The sequence below is a fragment of the Hevea brasiliensis genome, chromosome 13, assembly GCF_030052815.1.
Source record: "Hevea brasiliensis isolate MT/VB/25A 57/8 chromosome 13, ASM3005281v1, whole genome shotgun sequence".
NCBI classification, from domain to species: domain Eukaryota; kingdom Viridiplantae; phylum Streptophyta; class Magnoliopsida; order Malpighiales; family Euphorbiaceae; genus Hevea; species Hevea brasiliensis.
In genome coordinates this window covers 60206954-60213223 of record NC_079505.1, presented here as the reverse complement: position 1 = coordinate 60213223, position 6270 = coordinate 60206954, and positions in this window count along the sequence as shown.

The window sequence follows — 6270 nt, the reverse complement described above, 5'->3', positions numbered from 1 at the left end:
GGTTCTAATCTCCTTAATTGCTAGACTGACACCGGTCACCGGAACAGTGAAATATACCTGGCTATACAAATAGGGGTGTTACAATTCTCCCCCCCTTAAATAAATTTCATCTCGAAATTTTACCTGGTATCAATCTCTGAACAGCTGTGGGTGCTATCTCCTCATGTCCTCCTCTCGTTCCCAAGTAGCCTCCTGGCCCGAATGATGGTTCCACAGCACTTTCACCAACGGTATCTGCTTGTTTCGTAGCTGCTTCACCTCATAAGCCAGAATCTCTATGGGTTCTTCTTCATATGTGAGGTCTGGATTCACTTCAATTTCTTCTACTAGTAGTACATGAGATGGGTCTGATCGATACCTCCTCAACATAGACACATGGAAGACATTATGTATCTTCTCCAACTCTGGAGGTAGTGCCAAACGATATGCCAAAGGACCCACTTTTTCCAGAACCTCATATGGCCCAATGAAACGAGGACTCAGTTTCCCCTCTCTACCGAATCTCATAATTCTCTTCCAAGGAGAAACCTTGAGGAAAACTTTCTCACCCATTGCATACTCAATATCCCTTCTCTTCAGATGAATGTAGGACTTCTGACGGTCTGATGCAGTCTTAAGTCGATCTCGGATCACCTTGATTTTCTCCTCAGTCTACTGAACAATTTCGGGTCCAATCATCTTTCTTTCACCCACGTCATCACAACACAACGGGGTTCTACATTTTCTGCCATACAAAGCTTCATATGGAGGCATCCCAATGCTTGATTGGTAGCTGTTGTTGTAAGCAAACTCAATCAAAGGCAAGTGTGTGTCCCAACTGCCCTCAAATTCAATCACACAAGCCCGTAGCATGTCCTCCAATATCTGAATTACCCTCTCAGACTGGCCATCTGTCTGTGGGTGGAATGCAGTACTGAAGTTCAATCTAGTTCCTAGGGCTCTCTAAAGACTACCCCAGAATCTAGAAGTGAACCTAGGATCTCTGTCCAATACGAAGGATACTGGCACTCCATGCAGTCTCACAATCTCATCAATGTACAACTTGGCCAATCTTTCTAAACTGTAGTCCATCCGGACTGGTAGAAAATGAGCAGACTTGGTCAGTCTGTCAACAATGACCCATACTTCATCATAACTCTTCTGTGTCCTCGAAAGTCCCATCACAAAATCCATTGTTATTCTCTCCCATTTCCATTCTGGTACTGGTAGTGGATGTAACAACCCAGTGGGTACTTGATGCTCTGCCTTTACTTGCTGACAAGTTAGGCATTTGGATACAAACTCTGCCACATCTCTTTTCATACCCATCCACCAGTAATGCTCCTTTAGCCCTCTATACATTTTTGTGCCACCAGGATGCATAGCAAAAGGAGACTCATGTGCTTCCTTCAAAATGATCTGCCTCAAATCAACATCATTAGGAACACACATTCTGCCTTGGTGTAGCAGTAAACCATCATCTCTGATTGAGAATTTTGGTTTCTTGCCCTGTCGGACTTCTTCCAACGACGATACTTCGATCATTACGAGCGGCCATTCTAATCTGATCAATCAACACTGGCTGTACATGCCATGCAACTGCTGTCTGCCCATCATCATTAATCTCTAAGCTGGCATGTAATGATCTCAACTCATGTACCAAAGACAAAGGAGTAACCCGTAGACTTGCCATAGTCTTGCGACTTAAGGCGTTAGCCACAACATTAGCTTTCCCTGGCTGATAGTCTATCAGACAATCATAGTCTTTTATCAACTCTAACCATCTCCTCTGTCTCAAATTCAGCTCTTTCTGGGTGCCCAAATACTTTAAACTCTTATGATCTGTGTAGATATAACACTTTTCCCCATACAAATAGTGTCTCCAGATCTTAAGAGCAAACATAATAGCTGCAAGCTCCAAATCATGTGTTGGATAATTCCTCTCATGCGGTTTTAGCTGGCGTGATGCATAGGCAATGACATTTCGATCTTGCATCAACACACAGCCTAACCCATTGTGAGAAGCATCACTATATACTGTATATTCTTTACCCAGAGTAGGTAAAGTAAGGACTGGAGCTTCAGTTAAACATTTCTTCAATTCATCAAAACTCTGTTGGCATTTATCCGTCCACTGAAATTTCACATCTTTTTGAAGTAGCTTGGTCAATGGAGATGCCAACATGGAGAATCCTTTCACAAACCGACAGTAGTATCCAGCTAAACCCAGAAAACTGTGAATCTCTGTGACATTTCTGGGTGGCCTCCAATTAAGAACAGCTTCTATCTTACTTGGATCTACCTTGATGCCCTCTTCTAATACTATGTGCCCCAAAAAGGATATCTCCTTCAGCCAAAATTCACATTTTGACAATTTGGCATATAGCTGTTTCTCTCTCAAAGTCTGCAGTACAATCTGCAGATATCTATCATGCTCTTCTGCATTCCTCGAATAGACCAATATATCATCTATGAATACCACAATAAACTGGTCGAGGTATGGTCTGAAGATAGTGTTCATCAGATCCATAAAAGCAGCCAAAGCATTAGTTAACCCGAATGGCATAACCAAAAACTCATAATGGCCATAACGGGTTCTGAAGGCAGTTTTAGCAATACTCTGCTCTTATACTTTCAACTGATAATAACCTGATCTCAAGTCAATTTTAGAGAATACAGCTGCACCCCTCAACTGATCAAACAGGTCATCAATGCAGGGCAATAGATATCTGTTCTTTATTGTCACCTTATTCAACTGCCGATAATCAATGCATAACCGGAGAGTGCCATCCTTATTCTTTACAAACAATACTGGCGCTCCCCAAGGTGACACACTAGGGCGGATAAAGCCCTTGTCAAGCAACTCTTGCAACTATACTTTCAATTCCTTTAGTTCTGCTGGTGCCATTCTGTATGGTGTTATGGAAATTGGTTCCACACCAGGCATAACATCAATTTCAAACTGCACTTCTCTTTCTAGAGGTAATCCTAGCAATTCATCAGGAAATACATCCGGAAAGTCACATACAGTAGGAATGTCCCTCAGTACTGGACTCCCCACTTGGGTGTCTATCACATGTGGGAAGTACGTCTCACACCCTTTCCTAATCATTTTTCTGGCCAGTGTAGCTGAAATGATGTTTAATGGCAGTAAATGCCTCTCCCCATGTATTACCACATCACCGTACAAAGGGAGACCAAAAGTGACTGTCTTCAGTCTACAGTCAATCATGGCATGATGCTTGGCTAACCAATTCATGCCCAAGATAATATCATACTCTCTGAAGGGCATTTCAATCAAGTCTGACAGGAAAACATGTCCTTGGATCACCACAGGACAGTCTCTATAGATTCTGTTGACTTGGACCTCTTATCCTAACGGACTAGTTACTAGCACTTCAAAACCCATTTGCACACATGGAACAGCAAGTGAACTGACTATGCTAGCACTAACATATGAATGGGTTGAACCCAGATCAAACAATACAAATACTTCTTGATCAGAGATAGAGAATGTACCAGCTACCACGTCAGAAGTCTCAGCCTCTTCTCGCTGTCTCATTGTGCAGATTCTGGTTGAAGCACTTCCTTGTCCTGACTGCCTGAAGTAGTGCCTCTACCTCTGCCTCTTCTTCTGCCAACTGACTGTGAACCTCTGGGAGCAGGACTCTGAATAGATCCCTCGGCAGTAGTAGGAGCTGGACCACATCTCGGAAACAGAGCACTAGTGTAGTCTTTAGCTATATGGCCCTTGCCTCCACAGTTAGAGCAAGCTCAAGTGGCCCAATAACATTCCCCCCCATTAATCTTGCTACAAGTCTCACAGGGGCGGGCAGAATGTGAACTCCTGCTCGACTGTTGACCAGACCTAGGGGGTCTCTGTCCAGAAAATCTGCCTCTACCAAATCTTCCACCTTGACCCTTGCTGGGTCCACTAAACTTCTTCTTCTTTCCAGAGGTAGCACCAGAACTCTGTTCAACTGATTTTTCCCCTTTGTCTTTTTCTGATTTCTCAGCTTTTTCTGATTTTTCTTTCACTGGGGTTGCTTCTGATTCAATTCTCTCCAGTTCAAGTGCTTGAGACATAAGCTCTGAGAAGTTGCTTTGTCGAAATCCCACAACTTACATCCTTATGCTGGGCTTCAAACCCGTCTCAAATCTCTTACACCTTGCCTTGCTGGTAGTAAGGAGACTCCTAGCATAATGACTTAAGCGGGAGAACTCCCTCTCATACTCTGCCACTGATCTATTGCCTTGTTTTAGACTCAGAAACTCTTGTAACTTCTGATCAACATATGCATCTGGGATGTATTTCTGTCTGAACTCTCTGATGAAGTCATCCCAGGTCAGCATTGGTGGTTCAACCAAGCTGTGGGGGATGGTCTTCCACCAATCATACGCATCCCCTTGCAGTAGCGACACAGAGTATTCAAACTTCAATTCATCTTGGCAGTGCAGCTTCTTAAATACTCTGTCCATTCTTTCAAGCCATTGCTCTGCCTCTAAAGGGTCCACTGTACCCTTAAATTCTGCAGCCCCATACTTCAATAATTTATCATACTATCTGGACGGAGGCAGTAGTTGTGCCACTGGTGGTTGGGGTGGAGCTTGAATAGGCATACCCCCAGCTATTTGTTGAAACATCGTAGCCATCTACTGTACGAACTGTGCAGGGAACTGCGGCATTTGTGGGGCTGGTTCTGCTGACCCACTAACATTTGGTAAAGCTGGGGCTTCCCCTTGTGCCTCAGCTTCAACAAACTGCTCAACTGAGCGATCCCCTTCTTCAATTTCAAGCTGAAGTTAGGGTATCTCCTGAACAAGTAACACAAGGAGATTTCCCTCCGTTAGTTCATATTCATGATGTAATGCACTGTATGTAACAAATATGGACATTGAGCAGTTGAACTTAACAAGGAAAATACACAAATTCATAAGTTAAAACATACTTCAAAAACCTGGCTCTGATACCACTAAAACATGTCACACCTTACCCCTCTGTAAGGCATAACATGATCCCGTAGAATACCTAATGAACTACTGCACTTCATCTACCAATAACTCATTAAGTACCCTACAAGGGATTTTAAAACAATTTTCTTATTTTTGGTAAGTGGTGAGCATTTTCTAATAAGTATTTAAAACATTTAATTGAAATTAAAAACCATTTAAAACTTTTGGCCCATTATATTTTTCTGCAAATTTTATAAAAATTTTGACAGAGTTCCGTTTATATTTTGAGAAAACACAAATACCTGTAAAAAGCACTTCCTAAAATTTTCTCAACCATTACTTCAATTTCACAATCAATCTCAACAATTTCTCAAATCTCAAAATTCAACGGTCAACATTTCTCAAATTTCTAAAATTCGATCATCAGTAAAATAATATCTATCAATCTTATTCAAATTAAAATAAAAATTTCCATTCATTAAAGACAAACAATCTATATATACATCATACTAAAATCTACATTGGGAAAATCCAAACTAAATTTTAGTACAACTTTATATAAACTTTGTACAAGCTGCTCAAGACCGAATTTATATGTCCATATATTTATGTGCAATACATACATCAAATGAAATATTTACAGTCAAGGTATAAATTATACCCGATAACTTCAAGCTGATAAATCCTCAATCCTCAGCAGCTCAGTCGGCTGCTCCTCTAGTCTTTATATCTGCGACAGCAATAAAAGCTATCCTGAGTACTAGGACTCAGTGGTGCACAATATACTAAAATAATCTTTATGCAGAACTTAAATCACATTTATTCAAAAATTTGATTAAACATGAGAATTAAATACAAATCATACATTATGAGATTTTAATCCCAAACAATTTCATTTTGAAGTAGCAAATCACATTTCATAAAACCCACAGTTAGATCATGCCATTCGAAAAAAATAGAATCTCAATAACCAGAGGCTAAAGAGAAATCACATCACAAGGCTAGCTAGCTCAAATATATGGATATCCATTCACATCCTCTTCTACTGGCACACCTCAACACTTCTCTAGAGAAGGAATCAAAATTCGAAACTAATTACCCCCACTAGTCGTGCTAGTGAGGTGTTCAAATATATGATCATGACACTGTGGTTTCAAAACTTATCTTAACAATTTGCTAAACATTGTCATTTCAATATACATAATAACTTTCAACAATTTAAATCAAAACATCATAAGGATGCCATAATCCAATATTTCACATTATTCAAAACAGTATGCAAAAGATGATTACAAAAAGTATACGTTGTGCACAAACCTCAAACGAGTCACCTGTTGG